The sequence below is a fragment of the Thermobia domestica genome, chromosome 12 (genome assembly GCF_964235325.1).
Source record: "Thermobia domestica chromosome 12, izTheDome1.hap1.1, whole genome shotgun sequence".
Lineage (NCBI taxonomy): Eukaryota > Metazoa > Arthropoda > Insecta > Zygentoma > Lepismatidae > Thermobia > Thermobia domestica.
The window spans coordinates 227,730,725-227,751,941 of record NC_137465.1 but is presented as its reverse complement, the minus strand read 5'-3'; the positions used below and the strand labels follow the sequence as shown (position 1 = coordinate 227,751,941).

The 21,217-nt window shown below is 35.6% G+C and overlaps 1 protein-coding gene across 1 annotated transcript in view; it reads left to right on the top strand.

Annotated features, from left to right (window-relative positions):
* The window catches only part of snu (ABC-type transporter snustorr), a 370,795-nt gene that overhangs the window by 119,770 nt on the left and 229,808 nt on the right, over positions 1-21,217 (top strand). The window lies entirely within an intron of this gene.

The following is a 21,217-nucleotide window of genomic DNA, read 5'->3' as shown; positions in this document are numbered from 1 at the left end:
TTACTTGTTTCACAGGGAAATGATTGATGTAGCATAAACATTTGATTTTACACTTCATCTGCACACTTTTTCTTATATAAAACAATCTACTTTTATATTTTTTTCTGAAAATATAGATGGACGTATTTTACAGTTACTTATCGGATACAGAATAATACCCGTTCAATACTATATAGATGTAGTGGCTTGTGGTATTGAACTCCCCAGGGCTTGGATCCCCCTAACAAGAATTTCTGGGTACGCGCCTGGTTCTCACTAGTAATCAAGAAGATCTAAATACTAGTGCATCTTCAAAATCCACTGATGGACATTTTGACGGAATTTTCGAAGCGATTTCGTCTATCATATCACGCAAATGCTGGAATAGTACCTGGTCTCGCGCTGAATGCCCGGCGGAGGAGCATTGAGCTCCCGGACGATGTTTTGAATTCCACCTTAAATTGTTGTTCCACGTATTTGCATGGCTTTGGTTCTGAAAAGGGGTGCTAAACTTCAACAAACAAGCAAACTGGATGATACCTTGGTCCTAGCAGACTCAAATGCCAGAATGATACTATTAATATATAGATCTAGCCGAGTTGCTTTCCAAAGTTCTTTCGCATGAGCATTCCTTGCAGTCAGTATCTTTCGCATGGGTAATGCAGTAAGTTTTTAATGAAAAATGACATTTAAAAAAATAATAAAATGTTTGAATACGGATGATAAGACGTAAGAATAAATTATATTTTTCTGTGTACACCGTAGTGTTTTTCCTTATATTTTGATTCCAGTGTCACCACAATCTATACTGCAGGCGAATTTTATTTAATACTGACCTTTCTAAACAAGCATAGCAATGAAAGAACTAGTAACTTACGAAACCCACATAAGGAGGAAACGAGAACATAAGTGTTGTATTAGTTACAAAATGCTCACATAAACAAAGGTGGAGTATCCTATCACCTCACTTTACAACACGAAAGGTGAGCTGTCAAAATCATTCATATAGATAAAACTAGAGTCTCATATCATATTACTCGTACTTTACCACATCAAAGATGAGTTCTTAAAACTGCCTGTGTGGACAAAGCGGTAGTTTCATATCACCCTGTTTTACCACAAAAAAACGATCTGGCAAAAATACTCACATAGCTGAAGTTGGCGTATCATATCACCTCGCTATACCATATGAAAGGTGAGATGTTAAAAATACTTACGTACAAGCTAATAGCGTACTAGATAAAGTTAGTAGCGTATCACCTTGCTTCACCACATAAAAAGTGAGCTGTCAAAAATATTCAAATATATATGAAACTGGAGTATCATATCATCCTGCTTTAAAACATAAAAGATAAGCTATAGATAAAGGCAGAGTGTCATATCATCCTGTTTTATGTTCATACATATATTAAGGCAGAGTCTATTACTCTGCTTTGCCACATGAAAGGTGAGCTTAAAAATACTTAGGTAGATAAAGCTAGTGGCATATCACCTTGCTTCACCACATAAAAGGTGAGCTGTCAAAAAATATTCACATAAATGAAACTGGGGTATCATATCATCCTGCTTTTAAACATAAAAGGTAAGCTATAGATAAAGACAGAGTGTCATATCATGCTACTTTTTCTCATAAAAGGGGAGCTATCAAAATACTCACATACATTAAGGTGGAATCTATCACTTTGTTTGGCCACATGAAAAGTGAGTTGGTCAAAAATACTCCCATAGATGAAGCTAGAATGTCATTATCATCTTACTATACCATGAAATTTGAGCTGTTAAAGTTCTCACATAAGTAAAGCTAGAACGCCATATCACTTGCTTTACTGCATAAAAGGTGAGCTGTCAAAAATACTTACATATACAAAATTGGAGTATCATATCATTCTGCTTTACAACATAAAAAATGAGCTGTCAAAATACTCACACAATGAAGGCGAAGTCTATCACTCTGTTTTACCACATGGAAGGTGAACTGTCAAAAATACTCTTATGGATAAAGCTAGAATGTCATATGACCTTGTATTACCACATAAAAGGTAAGATATCATAAATACTCATATTGCTTAAGCTGGAGTCCCATGTCACTCTGCTTTACTGTGAAAAATGCTCGTTGCAAAACTGGAGAGTCTTATTACACTATCTTGCGACATGGAAGGTAATCTCTAAGCATCTAAGAAAATTTTCCTTCAATAGATACTGGAGATAATTCTTGAATTAAATACTGCAGAACATAGCAGTAACTCTAACTAGTAACAATAAAACGTTTCAATTCAAAATCAACAAACAAAAACGAGTGACACGGAAGAATTTACGATGTGAGTCAATGTAACTTTTATATTATTCCAGCAATAATAAATATAATGCTATTAGTCAGGGTAACATATACAACAATGGGCGGCAAAACCCGTGACTGTGACCAGACAATATCCGGATAACAAGAAGACTTCATAAATAAAGAAACACGAAAGAAAAATTGATGATATTTCTTCCTGTTGGGAGGCCAACAGTATATTGTCTATTGTAGTTGTTTCCAACATGATTCTCCATTGAAATTTAAGAAACAGTTGTAACAATGGCATTTTGACGAATCTATAGGAATTATTTGGATCTGTAACAAGATAGACATTGGAGGAAATACATTACTGATGACATTGGAGGATTATCTGAAAAAAAGTTGTGCAAGTGCAATTTCGGGTTAATTATTAATAAAACATTGTTGTTGCCAAGGGCACCGATTTTTCTGTAAATTTTGTGGGGGGGGGGGGCATTCAGATGCAAAAGGCATATATATGAGGATTTTAAGACAAATTGCATTCAAATTATGCCAAATATTGTATATTCATAAATACAATGCGGGGGCCCACATGAGCTTTGGTGGGCCCGGGGCTCCTTGCCCCCCAGGATCGGCGCCCTTGGTTGTTGCGATTATCTTCTAAAGTGTATCCGTCCAGTTCTTTTCCATTAAGACCAGGTCTTTCTTTCTTTCTTTAGCTCACAGATACTTCCAGAGTTCTTGAACAGGCCCGTATTCAGGGGAGTCTAGCCCCCCCCTAAATTTTCGCTGCCCCCCCTAAAATTTTCACGGTAGGTTTGCAAATGCACTATAATATGGTGATGAACTATAAATGGTTGGATCGGGCCCCCCTAACTTCAACCGCCCCCCCCCCCTACATTTTTGGGCTGGCTACCGGCCTGTTCTTGAATATACCGTCTCAAATTCTGTTATAGAAAAAATATAATATGGAAAACAGTCTTCTGACGAGAGGCTCACTGATAAAAAAATCTAAAAGCCGCCCTTAAATTACTTTTATTATTATTATTATTATTTTATTTTATTTTTATTTTTATTTATTTTTTTTTTCATAGTTCAGATTTGCATTTTCAGAGCCAAAAATGATAGATTATCTCCGAAAATGTTAAACCTACCCCTTCCTTAAAAAAAAAAAAAAAAAAAAAAAAAAATCTGTCTCAATTAATTCGTCTGATTCAAAATGGTAGATTCATACCATATCAAAACTTCCGTAAAACCATTCTCAAACTATAAAAATTTACGATCAAACAATTACTGGTTCAAAGTATTAAGAAGGTAGAAGTGTGAGTATTAATAATAAAGTAAGATCACATGTAGAAACAAAACATACCGTTTTATATTAGCACATGTAAATGAAAAATGTGTTGTGGGACTCATTTTGGGATTACTGTGGTTTCTTTTAACCATTCGCAGTGTTTATTAGGAGGTTAATTTATGAGCTTCAATGAACACATCTTAAAGTCATTCAATTATAATAAATAACCTTTTTTCTGTACGAGTCACTTTTTCCACGTGCTCATATTCCTATTTTAAAAGCTAACCTCTTTGAATGCACGCTGAATTAAATGTTTTGTTGGTGAAAATATCATTGTTATCTTGCTCCACGGTTCACTGTGTCACGGCTATAGACAATAGGACGTTGAACTTACGTTTCGAACTTTATAAATAATTGTGAAAAAATTCTTATTCTCGTATATACGCATATTTTTTCATTATAAACCAATTAGCGAGAGTATTTTCAACATTGATGTAATGTAGCAGCTGGATTCTAAGAATTATGGCTTTTCTTCAATGTTCCATACCACTGTTTTTTTTTTTTTTTTTTAATTTTAGCAATTAACTGAAAAAGACACTGAAGAATTTTAAAAATTCTAAAAAAGAAAAAATGAGCCACATATTTTACAAAATTCTTTAAAATAAAGTAATAGGTAACTCTAGTCCTTTCTTTGACAGTTTTCCAATCTTTTTCAGTTTTTGGCATACTTATTGCACAATTTGAATACGGCATTTATTGAAAAAAGAAAAAGAAAACTTTCTCATGGCTAATGCCAAACCACTCTCTCTCTCTCTCTCTCTCTCTCTCTCTCTCTCTCTATATATATATATATATATATATATATATATATATATATATATATATATATATATATATATATATATATATATATATATATATATATAAAAATGAAAGTTACTATGTGACTTAATAACTCTTGAACTACCTGACTAATCTCATTCGAATTTTCACAACATAGATGAAGTTCGAGCCTGGGATGTATTTTGTCATTTCATTTTGACGGTGCAACTTAGTTGAGGAGGAGGGAGGGATATATTTTTAAAAAATATCGAAAATGACCGAATTAGTGTCGAATCCATAGGTATCTTGGTCGAAGAGATGAACAGTGATACTTCCGATGCCGTTTAAATCCAGATTCAGCTCCGCAACTTGAGAGAGGGAGATATTTATATAAAAATAATCAGAGAGGACCGATATGAATGTCGAATCCATAGCTTTCGGGGCCGCTGAGATGAACAGTGACACTTCCGATGTTGTTGAACAACAGACTCTTAAATATGACAAATGATATAGATATTTATGCTGATTGCCTCACAAGGTTTAAAAGGGAAACTGTAAATATATTATTTCATAAACGATGAACGCTGTAATTGGTTATATTGTAATACCTGTTATGTTCCGTTTCAATAAATAAATAAATAAATATTCAGCTCTGCAACTTCGGAGAGAGAATATCTTGCTTCTGACACGGTTAACTTTATGTGACAATGTCTCGAGTTGGAAATCCCGAAAATTTATCTGTTCTGGTTGAAGAATGCAAGACAAAAAACATTCGTCTGTCAGAGTGCGCTTCAGTAGTAGTAAAAACTGACTGACTAATGGAACACGTTACTAATTTTTCTTATTTTAACCCTACGAAGCGGATAATTGACACGTTTTTGATAATAAAGAAACATTTATACGGAACTGCAACTATCTGATTGTCAATTAACGACAAACTGTTATTTTATTTGAAAGATAAATATAATTTTAAGAATCCTTAACATGTCTAGTATATTCTTACTTTGCAGTACATTAATGTGTCGGAGTCCGCCGTTTGAAAATGGCTGTCTTATAGAAAATAAGATATACAGTTTATAATGTCCTAATTGTCGAACACTCTTTTTTTTTTTTTTTTTTTTTTTTGCACCATATCAAAGACCTTACCAGCAATAACCATGAAATAATTTAATAAGATTTTGATATCTAAATTTAAAAAATTTTTGGGAAGTACACTAATACGTACAGGGGATGGACAAAAATATGTAAACACCTGAAATATTGCATATTAACTTCATTAATAGCGAGTAGGACCACCTTTGGCACGCAGAACGCTCTGCAGCCGTCGATGGTCTCCAAAAATAACCACAAGGGCTCAATGATATTGAGGTCTGGCGATTGTGAAGGCCATAGTAGATGTGACACTTCATCTTCGTGCTCATTAAACCAGTCCTGGACGATGTGAGCTGTATGAACAGGGACTCCATCATCTTGAAACACAGTGTTACCATCTGGAAACAAAGTTCGCACTTATGGGATGCAGCTGATCATTCAAAATGGTTACGTAGTCCTTGACAGTGACATGTCCATGCAGGGTGATGATGTGTCCGGTAGAATACCAGGATATGGCTGCCCAAATCATCACTGAACCAACGCCACGCTTACCTCTTGATAACAGACAGTTTGTGTCGTACGCTTATGCTGACGTTCTCCACATGTAAACTCGGCCAGCAGTTGGAAACAATGTAAATGAAGACTCATCCGACCAGATAACAGTCTTCCACTGCTCCACTGTCCAGTTTTTATAGGGGTTGCACCACTGTCTCTATATGCAGCATGGTCAACAGTCACGAGTGGTTGGGAACTGCAGATCTGCCATAACTACCCTGCTTGTGGAGTTCTCTTCTGACTGTTTTGATGTTAACAGGGTTTGCAGTTCAGCAGTGACTTTTAACGCTGTGCTGATCTTCTACTTGGTCACAATCCTACCCAATGCGTTTAATATACAAAATAATGTACATACCTAGGTAATGTTAAATTGGCATAAACATTCTCTTTGTTTCTATTTTAACGTGTTAATTTTTGTTGCCAATTTTTCTTCTCTTGTGTAAATCAGCATAAATATCTTTTTTTTTTTTTTTAATGTTTTGTCGTTGCTGGTACTTTTTAAAAGCATACTTCTTTTTCTTTTGGTACGAAAAGGAAACAATTCTCTGCTATACTCAAATGTTTTATAAACCGATAGAATTGATTAGAAAATCTTTGCTTATAGTCGAATAAAGCTTTTGTTCGATAACTACATGTATGTAAAACCTAAGTTTTATATCCATTCTGTGTTTTCATTTTGTTACATACTCACACATGATGTTTCTAATGGTTTGTTCTGTAGTATATAAGAGATAAGTAGTTTTATTCGTGATTAGGTATATGAACATATGAAAGTAATATGTGCGAAAAATATTTCTTTTACCAGTGATATGTGCTTCAATGTTAGGAGTTCGTGTGTGTCACTTTTACAACACAATATGTGGCACTGCTACGATAAATTAAATATATATATATATATATATATATATATATATATATTATTCTACTTGACAGTATATATTTTTCATATACGGTTCTTGAATATTTAAATATTATTGTACAATCAGCAACAAAAGTTCTTTTCGTTTGGTAAAATTTATTTTGGGAATAACGGTACTATCGCTGGGACGTACAGAAAATTATATTATCTTTAATTTACTGAAAATGGTAATCAAATTTCCTTCAATTCTGAAATTATTTACGAAACTAATTTAATCAAACTTAAAGAACTTTTGTCGCTGACTGTACCACAGATTAAAAACTATTTACTGAATGAAATTGGCAACAAACAACATCTTTATTCACAAAATAAAAATTCGATTTTTCTCGCAAACTACGCATTGGAATTTATTCTCAAGCATGTACTTTTCTACATTTTGATGTCATCTAGGGAACTCCCTCGTGTCTAAGCCTACGTTTCTCAACCTTTTTTTCCTTTGGGGCACAGCAAAGTACGTTTCAAACTTTCACGGTATCCCTCCATGTCGTTTTTCCCCCTAGATGCAGAAAAAGCAAACATAAAAATGCATACAATACATTTTTTAAAAAATTATGGAACGACTATGGAATACAAATCTCACAAGCAAATTACGAACGACTCTTGAATAGAAACAAGTAGTTACGTATAAAGTCAATTGGCGATAAATTTTTAGTTTCTTCTAAACATAATTTGTTTGCGGAAGATCTTAGAAGACATTAAAAATCTCGCGACATACCTGACATGTATCCACGACACACCAATGTGTCACGACACAATGGTTGAGAAACGCTGGTCTAAGTGGTTAGCGTACGCGTCTTTGGTGTGGGAGACCTGGGTTCGATTCCTGTCGAGAACTTATGTGGTTCGGATCCCATTTTTAAGCTGTAGATTCACGTTTTATATGGCCTCGCTGCTGGAAGGAACGCTAAATTCACTCCCTCACTCGATGTCATCTGTCGATTGATATATCGTCTGCGAACATTATAATTAAGTGAAAATTAAACTTTAAGTGTTAATCATAACTTTACGCTAATATCTCGTTTACTAGTATGATAAAGAAAAGCTAAATTCTTGTACACTTCAACATCACTTTCATCTCAATAGATGGCGATGCTATAACCAGATTAATTTTTTAGGTTTACAGAAAAAAAAAAACTTTTTTGTTAATTTTTTGAAACACTACACATGATAATTTACCCGTACCCATGTTCAGCTCAATGAGCCCCGTTGATTGGTATATGTCTTAAATCTGGGCATTATGAGAGCTCTTAATACTTTAAAAGAAAATACTTAAAACGTAAAATTACATATAGTATGATTTTTCTGTGGCTAGAGCGGATTAATTATACTTATATTAATTTCAATGGGAAAAATAATTTCGATTTAAAAAAAACTGTTTAGAAAACAGTGTTACGTGACGTTTGTAGTTCGGAACGCAGTAGTCCACTGTATATAACTTTAATATTTATAAATTAAGTATAATTTGAGTAATATTAAATTTATATATGTATAATGAAAGTTTATTTTTTTACAAAGCAAGAGCATTTAATTACATTTAAAGGAATGACTAAAGTTATTTATATTTACATGTAGTACATATTTTTGGGTATTACCGGCATTTGTGGCCTTAAACCCTTTTACATGTGAGAGACGACATCCCTCGGCGAGCGGTTAAAGGGAAAGGAAGGAAGTGGCCTGGGATATATATATATATGATAGGTACCACCAGGGGCGCCAAGGGGGTCCGGGCTCTTAAAGCTCATGTGGGCCATCTACTGTATTTGTGAATATACAATATTTGGCATAATTTGAGTGCAAATTGTCTTAAAATCTTCATATATATATATATATATATATATATATATATATATATATATATATATACCTTCTGCATCTGAATGGACCCCCCAAATTTACTGAGAAATCGGCGCCCTTGGGCACCACCCCGGCATTTGTAATTCTCATGTTACGTACATGCCATCCCGAAAAACCTCACTCAGGGTGGATGGCCTGAAAAAAGTTGTTACACATTTTCGCCCAAGTCTCCCCACCGGGAATTGAACCCGGGACAGCTTGCATCAAAAGCGAGAGCATTAGCGATTACGCTACATCGAGCCGCAAAGAAAGAATCAAAACTTTTAAACTACCGTTTAGTTTCAAAGGAAAGGAAATAATATTTCTTCATATGAATCAATGTTCTAAAAATCAAAGATGGCGCGAGTGCCCAACACCCTTAAATTGAATATCCGTCTTACATAGCCTTGGTCCTGAAAAGGGCCGTTAACCCTTCAATTGAAAATATTTGAGAGTACTTGTAACATTGTCCAATAGATGGCACAACGTATTTGTAATGCTTATGCAGACAACGTGACCTTTCGTTGAATAACTGTGCAACATCATGTTGCGTATGTAGAACGAGGTCAAGGCTGCTGGCGAGTCCAGGAACTGAGTCGATAGACTGCTTGAGACGTCTTGGAGTGGTTGTTGAAACATGGAGTCTGCACTGATCTCGGCAGCACGATAGGCTTATTGGAATGATTGTACGGGAAAGTGAAAGTCGAAGAACAGTCCGGCTGCTTCAAAGCTTCCGGGATCCTTAACAGCTTTCGCTCTTTAGCGAAACTTCTTCCCCGATAGACATTGTGTTACGTTATGGAGTTCCTTCTTTTAGTCATTGAGAAGACTATGAAAATTGCTTCATGTTATATAAAATTATTAACATGTTTACTTTGTTATAAAAGAAAGCAAAAAAATCTCTCTCTCTATCATCCTCAGTATTAAGTTTACGATTCACTAACTACACAAGATTCAAGGCAGTCTACAAAAAATTTAACCGACTCTACGGTACAATATGTACCCATTATAACAGATGCTTAAAGAAGAGATAAAATTTGCATTTTGGCAATTTTGTTTTGTAAGCACGACTCTGGTATATCCGGAAAAGGGTTCACTTTCTTTCGCTCTCTTGTAGTCTAATCTTTTACTGATCGATTATTTCATTATACCTTACTTATCATTGCTTCAGTTCAAGGCGGTGTATTAACTTCTTGTATATACTATTGATAATATTGATACCATAAAACGAACTTTTCTTCTTAACTATTGAATATTCAATTATGGTTGAATCCGAATTCAATTTATATGTACGGTTTAGAATTGGTTATATCATAATAATATGATGTGGCAATTATTAAGTGAAGAATGAATGTCAGACAGGGACGTACGCAGGGGGTGAGTCCTGGGGATCCGGACCCCCGAAATTTCGATTTTTGTGTAAATTTTGCCTATTTTTAGGTTCAATTTCAGGAATTTTAATATAAAATACCCTCATATTGAGTTTGGACTCCCCGAAATAAATTCCTGCGTACGCTACTGATGCCAGACACTTATTATTATTATTATTATTAAATATTCTGCCTTTTGGCAGGTCCTGGGACTAATGAGTTTTTTCTTCTTCTTCTTAATTTTCAGTTTGGGCCTGCAAATGTTTCTTCCATGTTTCTCGATTTTCAGCTTCCTCTTTTAACTCTCAATATTTTCTTCTATTTTTCAAATCATCGATCACTAATGTTCTTCTTTCTATTCCTTGTTTTCCTTCGATGGCGGTATGAAGAAGACAATTTCTTCGCAAGGTGTGTCCAATTCAATTGGCCTCTCTACCAAGGATGGTGGCTAGAAGCGTCTTCTTCTCTCCTATCCGTTTTAAAACACCTTCGCTTGTTACTCCTTCTGTCCATCTGTCCCCTTACTCCATCTTCCTCCAACACCACATTTCGAAGCTCTCTAAATACTTCTGTAACTTCCGTAATGTCCAGAACATTTAGGGTTGCCATGTTTAAAAAATGAAAATCTGTGATATTACTAAATTACGAGAATCTTTGAAATGCTTAAAATGTATAGAAGTGTTATATACTAATCTACTATCTTCCATCAGATAGAGTTGCTCAAATATTATGTAATCACATTTTTAGTAAACCTTCTTCTCCCTAGTTAAGCAAACGTAAGCAGATGATTTACCCCCTCCTCCCGGTAAGCATTTTTTTTTAATTATTATTATTTCTCAGGATCTGCTGTTTAGTGGCTTTCAGCTCATTCAAGGTACGATTATGTTTCCCATTGTTATCTGTTCAGTTTCATTAATTAAAACATTTTTCTTGAATGGTCAACGGAAATTTACCAAAAATATCGGTCAGTGATTATTGATTAAAATATTTCAGACGCAAGATGCAGATTGAACAGAGTACTGAAGATAACAATAAGATTGAGTAGTAAAATCTTTTCTCCCTGGCCCAATGAAACGAATGCTTCGTTCAGTGTCAAAGTGGTTAAATCGTGAACTTAATTATATCTATGTTTTATGTATTCAATTTTTTTTCAACTTTAGAATTACCATACTCAGAAGTTAAAGAGAATAATTATATACCTAATCTTGAAAAAAAAAAAAGAAAGAAAAGCAAACTATAATATTCATTTTCTTTCTTCGCTGAAATCCGGGACATTTAAGCGTCCCTAGAAATATTTTCGGGACGCAGATCTCGGTTCCGTGACTGTCGCGGATTTTCCGGGATGAATGGCAACCATAACACATTTCAAATCGACGATACAGATATGTAAGATGCCGAAGTAGAATCAAGATAAATTCTGAAGGATACACACAAAACAAACTCAATAACTCATAGGATCTCCAATAGAATAATGATCGATTATAGAGTTATTTTTACTTAAATAAAGCACAATATCGGCTCGTTTTTTTTTTTTTAAATCACGTTTAAATGTAGTCAATTTTTAATTCAGAAACAATATAGTGTTTAATAGAATTTCACGGTAACATTGTCAAGAATCTTCGTTGATCTGAACACTAACAGAAGCATTACAAAAGATCACTAGCAAACAGAGGTAAGAGTGGGTCTGAAAAGGTAAGAAGACGCCGTCCTCCGTACATATCTTTGCCAATTGTAGTTTTTTTAGGAAGTGAGAGACGTCATATATATTTTTTGGAAGTGGGGTGACGGCGCCCTCCCCCCGTGTTCCCCCTCACTTTTACCCCTGCTTGCAAGTACAAAATTGGTAGAAATACGGCGTGAAAGCAAGAAAAAGAGACATATGTTTTACTATGATTAGAAGCATAACATTTTTAGTTATTCAACGATATAAGCTTTCCATTTTCGAGTTGGATAGATTTTGTTTAATGTACATTTAATGATATTGAATTATAGAGAGTGATTCTTATAAAACTAACACATATATTCAGTGTTCGAAGTGGAAAAAAAGCAGAGGCGGTATGTTTTATTATGATTTTGACTCAACATACCGGCTATTTAAGTATTATCTTGATCACTGAAAAACCAGAGGCGGTATGGCCTCATTACTGAAAAACTAGAGGCGGTATGGCATACAACCGCATACCGTTTCACTTCGACCACTGCATATATTGGTTTATTTATTCTATTATGTACAACTTGAACAATAGATTTCTAAATATCAAATGAAAGATATCTGTGGGAGATTTGTGACGTCTACAGTAAATGCAGAAGATGACTCTCTTCTTACTGAAGAAACAAACGACGTTCCATATTTCTCATTGCTTTCTGCAGGGGGTCGCGGTGGCTCAGTGATAGAGCGTTCACCTCCGGTGCTTGGGGTCCCTGGTTCGTCCCAGCTCGCGCCGTGTAAACTTTGTGGTGAACAAACACCGTGCTGGTGGGTTTTCTCGAGGTTCTCCCGTTTCCTCCCACTTTCCTCATTCCACCATTTCACTCATCCCTCATCACTGTCTCTTTTAGCCCAACCGGTATAATGGTGAGACGTAAAACTCAAAGATTTCATTTCATTTCATTGCTTTATGCAGGATTATTCTCTCTGTACCTTTGGCCGCGTGTCTATTGGTCTGTTTCAAAGTGTGCAATGTTTGAGGGTAGTTGGTGTGTGCTTTGACTTTGAAGCAACCCCAGGGGTAATTGGAAATCACGAAGTCAATATATTCTTGGAAATTACACGGTACTCAAAGAAATTCGAAACCAGCTCTGTAATTCCTTTAAAGTATGGCGTGTGGCGCCATTTTGTTTAAAATTCCCTTGACACATATATGTATTACCAGGTGACTCTATGAACTCCTTAATCCGACTTTCAATGGGTGTACAGGTTTTTCCGGAATAACATGTGAATTTTCGGCGGCCATAAGCGTGTGTTCTGTGAAGTGACATAGCCACCTAAGTGGAAACCATGTTTCAGCTATGAATCATGTTACGTCAAGCAGTCGTTGTTTTAGGAAAAAAATGTTCCGGGAAGGGAAGGGCACACGTCGTATTCCGGGGGGCACTACTGGTACTATTTTTTTATTATTATATTATAGACGTTTTATTTTGGTCTTAGCCGGGGGGCACTCTCAGAGCTCCGGGGGGGGGAAGTGACCCCCCAAAAACGTGCCTGGAATAAACACTGATGTCAAGTATGTCGAGATTGCTACAATGAATTATTTAAATCAATGATAGTACTTCCAGATTCCTCCTTATCTAGTTCCAGACCAACATATGCTGGACTCCGGCATTCATAAATGACTTTATCATAGCTCTTCACAACACTCTAATATTTTAATAACTAACGAGGTTTTCACTCAAATCTAGTCTTCATATCATCAGCAACCGCTGGCATTGGATGACGTATGTCACTTTCATTCTTAAGATTCAGTTGTTTCTACCTTTTGTACTAACGTCAGTATATTATGGTTCTTTCGGGATGTTTGCGAATACTAAATTCTCTCTGGTATGCCGTTTGTGTATTTAGAACTGAATTCGTAATCCAGTAATTCTTCAGAAGGAAAAATCATTGCTGAGTCGTGTGCTGCATATTCTCGAGGTCTAACGCTAAGGGAACACTACCGCCATCTTTTGATCCACTAGCAAACTTTTAGGGCTACGATTCCAAATTTGAAACTGCCATCTACCGTGGTGAGGTAATCCCGTACAAATTAATGAATAAAGAAGGATATTCATATAAATTACCCTGTATACGAAAATTCATGAGACTCCGTGTTTTTTTCCATAAAGCACAGTTTCCAGTTATGCAAAATAATACGGATATTTCACTGTAATTATACTGGTTCACTTAGTTGTAACATAGGATGTAAGCATCAACCTCCTGCTTAGCTGCAAATAGAATTTAGGAAGTTTCCAGACAAATTGTTATGCAAATCTTGACAATGGTGTCGATGACAATAGGTGAAGGAACTCTTATTAACACCAAGCAGTATTAATACCTGTCATGTTAAAGAAATAATTACAATATGAAACTCATTAAAGAAGATCAATAGCACAATTACATATCATTAAAAGTATATTAGTAATTTTCTGACCGTGACCTTTCCAGGCTACCATAAAGTTCATTGTCTAAAATTACGTAAACCACAATTGTAAGCTTCCACGATAAACATAAAGTTTTATGGCAATTGTGTAATGCTTTATCTGTTGTCGTATGGAAGTTATTATAATTATAATGGTTCTCCTAGTGCTAGAAAACAACTATTAGTTGTATTAAGTTACACTAAATTTGCACTATAGAATTGAGAACTCAAGCAGGACACATGAAAATGTAAGAAACTCTTCGAAATGTTCCTGGTTAAAATATGGAGAGAAGCTTTTATTGTGGTTTTGTAGCGAATGTAATACAGCATTTAAGTAAACATTTACCATAGCTTGCTATGTAAACGATGCTACTGATTCTTGTTATCAAAGCTACAAGTCTACATTAGAAGCTACAAGTCAAGTCTAAATTTTACAAGAACTCGTAATATTTTTTCTCTAAAATATTCAGTGTTTTTAAATGTTTTGTTTTCACAACTCACGTATATATTTCTATAATTTAATTTCCACGTTAACTGTATCTGTCGCAAAAGTATATTATTTTTTATTGTTTGAGTTTAATTTTTTTCAACACAAATACCATGAGACATAGGAGACGATGAAAACCCCATGAGTTTTCATCGGAAACCAAATTTGGGTTCTTTATCGAACGTCAGCTATTTAGCGATAAGATAGCTCTATATCTACAACAATTTTGTCAGTAATATTTGTACGTATGCTAGAATTATTGTCCTAGTTTTTCGTAGATGTTCGAAACTTTCTAGAGATGGCTGGAATCTGGGAGAAAAGTGTTTTTAAAGTTTTGCACTTGCTATGAAATTCCAAACTACTTTATATTCATGTAATTTGTAAACGTTGAAATTGTAAGTATTGTCTATTTTAAGTGTAGCTTGGAAGGTTCTCATTAACGTAGATAATGTGTCAATTATATTGGTTTCTGTTACAAAATTAACTTAATCATAATAATTGGTTCATTAAATGCATATTTAGTTGTTTAATATGAAGAATTGTGAGTCCAATAACCTAGCTTTAGCTAGGCAGTCAATTGGTGATACTGGCCTCATTTCAGAATGCGCTTTGAATTTAGTTTTGGATTGCAAGGAACAATTTTACAGGTATTTTCTATTTTGTTAAAATCGCAGGGTTAAGTTCCAAAGTTGGGCGTCCGTTTCCAGCAATTTTTTAAAAATTTACAGGAAAGATATGGATAATTTGATCGTTTGTGTGCTTGATAATATATAAGAGTCTCGAAAAGTCTGTTTATTTGTTATATATAAGCGGTTATAAACATGGGACTATACGGCGAGCGGAGGGAACTACTTGGCGCAAGGTAACCAAACAGTTGCATTGTGGGAAAGAAACGAGCATATATGTTATCAACATGGCGAATGTACAAGGGCAATGAATTAACAGTTTTAAAACTTGTGAAGCAATACGTTGATGACGAGCAAAATCTTTTAAAAGTTTATGAAGAGCACGGATTAATGAACCTAATAACAAATTGGAGAAAGTGTGGAAAGGAGATAGCAGCGAAAAAACGTGGCGAAATCGGACGCCCAACTTCGGAATATATGCCAAATCGCAAACAGAAGATAATCCTCGAATTTTCAAATTTACACTATTAATACAAAACAGTATTTTTAAAGTACAAGAGCTTATTTGCACATAGGCCGTCACTTCGTTAGATAGTATTAGCTACAGTAATAATGATACTAACCTGATGAAAGATTTGTGGAATTAATAAACTAGCTGTTTTAAAAAAGAAGGACACCCTCATCACGTAACATGTTCATTGTGTAATATGACTTTGAATTAATTACATCTCATTTGTGCTGTATCGTCGGACCAAACGAAAATCGAAAAAAAAGATACTAAAATGTACTACATTTGATCCGTTACGTTAGGTTAAGTTATATTAGGCTCAGTGGCGGCTTAAAGGTGAGGCGAGCAATGTCTCCACCTCGGGCCCCACGTTCTGAGGGATCCTGGTCGGTAGGTGTATAAGTTATGATTGTGCGCGAAAGGGCTCCGATCTCCTTCAGTGGCCCCGGGTCCCAGTTCGCCTTACGCCGCCAATGATTAGGCTAGGTTGGGTTCAGCTACAAGTTAGTTACCTCCAAATCAGAGACGTCTAAACTTCATCAATTTGTAATAGAAAATTAATATTTGCTAAAAAAAAAAAAAAAACGGCGTTCGGACGTATGACACAAACTATAACGCAAGAACACAAAGCAACCTGTGCTAGGTGGCCACCAATACTATCTAACCGACTCAGAACAGGACTAAGCTGGTGAGTCCACGCCAGAGTGCGTCCGAAGGGAGCAAGCGCGTCAGCGATAATTTGGTGTGTGCGTGAGCGAAGGCAGTAAAAGCTGTAGGCTTTGGCGGTGGTAGTAAAAACTGTGGCTACGAGTTTCAATAGCATTTATCGTGGTTTCATACTAGTAATGTTCCATTTGTTAATAGTACACCGTGTCTTTCACACAATTTCAACTGACGCTCGTCATATTTGTATAATTCCATAAAACTCCAACACGGTATGTCACAATCTTGACATATACGCGCCATTTCTACACTACCTTCCCCGCAACTAAATCATATGTGTACCAAATAGTCCCTTCCGTGTACACAGACAGTGCCGCTTACAACATCAAAAACAGCCTACAACTACCACTTTCTTAACTTCAGCTATTCCGGCTCACTGACTTACACTCACTTTTCCTCACAAACCAAAATAAATTTTCCAATTCACTCGGTAAATTTCCAAAAAATTGTCCAACGATACAGCACTTAACCCAATTAAACTTGTTTGGTCCATGACGCTCGTGCTATATTCTTCAGACATTTCACCCAAAGAAAGCAGTAGTACTTTTAGATCAGCTTTACAACGCTTGTTCCAGTTGGTATCCTTACGCAGATTAAAAAAAAAAACCTACTACTACTTTCGTTACTGGGAAATAATGGAACAAACAAATCTTCCTTTATGTGCACACCCACCTTCATTCACGCGCTTTCTCCCTGAGACCATCTTCTTCGCCTTGCTCTGACCAACGGCGCCGACTTTCCAAAGTTTATGTGGGTGCATATCAAGGGCGAGTCGTGTTATATGCTTTAAAGGGTCTCTCGATATTTTTGATTGATTTCCCATATGAACACAGTCACAAAGGGCTGTGCTCAATTTAATTTACAATATACTTCCATTTTTATTTTATTGTGAGGACTGCTTTGACTAGGCCTGAGACAGTAAAAACACAACAACGTCTTTTGTTGCAAAATACTTCTAAACCATTTTTACTTTTCGATTCGCATAGAGACCAACTAGAGTGTGTTGTGTGAAGTAAACCTGGTAAAGCACTTACAGCAGATGATGTGATGTACAACATCATGTTCATGGGTTTCCTCCAGGTTCTTCCGTTTCCTACTGTATTCTTGTTCAACTAATTATTTTCAAATTCGTTCACTTTCAATCATCCATCTCCGTTAGCCTGTAGGGCATAACTGGAATGTAAATCTAAAAATTTCATTTCATGCTGAAAAGTTCTGACATGAATCATCGTCCCAACAGAACAAACTGATTACAACTTGTTCTGATTTAAATTATTCTCCTATCACTTAGGGCCTTATGCAGAGTCGTTTTGTCACGTGATTAGTGCCATACTAAAGAGTTCGACTAACATATGTTTCCTGCAGTAGTCAGGCTTTTAGTATCACGCTAATCATGTGTCAAAACGACTCTGCATAAGGCGGTTAGTTGCTAACTACGAGAAGTTTGAATGTTTCAACCAATTTTATTCTCATCCTCTAACATTTCAATAACTAAGTTCGTGTCATGACTATCCGTGTCGATACTTCTGCTAAATCGATATGCTCTGACATGTGAGATGTGTCTCACTTCAAACATCAATATATTTAATATAAAGAATGCATATGATAATTATCTTGACGATGCAACAAAAAAAAGTTTCTTGGTATTGTGAAACCGTTACCTGAATTTGGATACTATTCGGTACAAAATAAGAAGATAATGAACTTCTGTGTACAATTGTAGACCCTCACCTCCTATGTATCAGATCATACAACTGCCTTATAGATGCTTCATGAGTTTTCGAACGCCTCTTATAACTTGTTCATTATAATTCAGGAAATATTCACAGTATTAATAAAACAATACTGACCAAAGCACCAAAAATATATTGATAATACTTGTGTGACAGTTTTGGCAATGTTAGAATGCCGTAATTGTTACCCAAGAATTATTAAGAAATTATATTGGCGTGCTTTGGTCAGCCTCTTATGAGTTTCAAATGTTCCCTCTTAGAAAAAAAAAGTATGTGCGAATGAAATGTCCGCTTTGACGTCTAGGTCAAACTTCATCTTAGCAGCACAACACAGGTATGAAGTCAGAGAAAAATGAAATAAAATCTTTCAGTTTCACATCCCACGATTATACCATTTAGGCTAAGGGAGACGGATGATTAAGGCAAGTGGCGAAATGAGAATGTGGGAGGAGACGGAAGTACCCCGAGAAAACACATTGGCCGGTAATCGAACCAGGAACCTCACGCACCAGAGGTAAGCGCTCTATCACTGAGCCACCGTGCCCCTCACGGTATGGACTCAAGTCACCCATCTAATGTCACAAATTCTGTAGACGACGAGGATCTCCTGACAGACAGAAAGCACGACTTGTTGAATTGGGTCGTATGAAAGTTCACCATGGAGAGCACACAATTACGAGTGATTTGTTCTTTCACCATAAAAGAATAATAATAGTGCGTTTGGGCCAAGAATGGTGATACGAGTTAAATTTAGTTCGGGTGACACAGCATTGCCAAATAGAGATGCAAGGGCTCGGAAAAAAAACGGCTTTTTTGGAAAAAAAAACTCGGTTTTTTCTGCTTTGCTTTTTTGCTTGGGAAATTTTGGGCTTTTTTCAAAATTCTGCTTTAAATCGATAAAGCAGACTTTGTTTCGCTTCTCTATAACACAGAAAGTCATTTAATTAGTGGTTGATGCCGATAATAATATAAAACTTCGAAAGTAAACCATGAATTTCGAAAAGATATTTTAAACAATTTTACTTCAACATTTACATTATGAATTCCAAAGGATTAACCAATGTATATAATAAACACATTTTAACCTCCTATATACAAAAGTAAGCAGAGCTGGCAAGAACCATGGTTGTTTCTGAAAATGCCAAAAACCCGTTTTTGGGGGGGGGGGTGCAGTTTAAACCAGACTTTTTTGGGGTTTAAATCAGGTTTTTTGATTTAGATATTTTGCTTTATGTATTTATATTACATATTCACAGAAATAAGTTTGTTTCGCCTTGGTGTTATTATTCAACAACGGGGTTATGCTGGAAGAGGTCCCATAAGCTTAAAGAAGTCCGGTCAGTAAATTTCTTGAATTGAGAAACTCCCGCCCTAGCCATCGGGAAAATCCCGTCATTCTTTTAAATGTAAAACAATAACGGGAAAATCCTGTAAAATTTAATTTGCATGTAAAATTTAAAGGTCAACGCATTATAATCAGTACGCTAAAACTGAGTGACACACAATCATAGTCAACGTCTTACGAATAAAATCAGAAAAATAAACACACTGCTGAACAAGACTGCACTTATTTAATATAAAAACACATTTACACGTGACGTTTCGATCTTCTATCCAAGATCCTCATCAGACGTGAGTGTACGTCTGGTGAGGATCTTGGATAGAAGATCGAAACGTCACGTGTAAATGTGTTTTTATATTAAATAAGTGCAGTCTTGTTCAGCAGTGTGTTTATTTTTCTAAAACTGAGGTATTAAATTACAAATTTAGTATGTAGGTATCATTGAAAGTCCAATCCAAGCTAATGTTGGAAGCTAAGTAGGCAATCGATAAATTTTACCAATTTTAATCAATATATTTAAGCAACCTTCGCTTCTTTATAAAACAACAGGCATGCAGAAATATATAATTTGGTTTCGTTTTGTATGTTTAGGCTTAACATCCTTACGTAATACCGAGGTTATTAAGGAGAAGACTTTCGCTTAAAGTGACATCCGAAAGAGTACTTGGTTTGCACATGAAAGAAGGGTTGTGGTTCGACCAAGAATTGAACATGGGACACCTTGATTAAAAGGTGAAAAGGAAATAAGACTAATGCAGATGGTTTCATATGTGAAACGTCACCATGAAGTTCACACGATTCGCATTTTTGTTCTTTTAATTTTTTTAGTTTAAACCAGTTATTTAAAAAAAACAGCTGGTGTAAACGAACCAACCTTAAGAGTAAAAACTTCTTTCAAAAAATACACAAATAACTAGGAAAATTGTATGTAGTATTTTTACTTCAAAATATTCCATACCCTCTTTTTGAAACAAAATAAAATTAAAATAAAACATAAGAGAAATACTTAGATTTGTATGATACAATTAAAGGCTGCACATGGTTCTGTATATTCTTGAAATTCTACAGTCAAGTTTTTTATAACCACCATCAAGGGCGCCCATCAGGGGGGTTAAGGGGGCGCTTGCCTCCTCTAAAGGAAAATGTACTTCAGAATATTGAAAATCCAATAGGATTTTTACATTAGTTACAGCAAAATTTGAAACTATTTTTGAAACGTCGCTTATACTTGCCCCTCCTTGGAAACCACAACATGGGCGCCCTTGACCACCATCACGGTTTACCCAGTCCTCAAGTTATCTGAATTTTTAACAAGAGGGATTCAACATATCATTACGGAACAAAAAAAAAAAAAAAAAAGACTACGGAATATATTTAAGTTAAGCTAAATACAACTGCACAACAAACGTGACTTGAGTGGTTGGCTTTTGCGCTTCTATCGGGAAGTCCGGGATTCAACCCAGCATTCGACCATTCTGACAAAGCCTTCCTTCATTCCATCTGAGAATGTAGAAATAGTGCGTGTACTGGCCGACTAGGAGTGT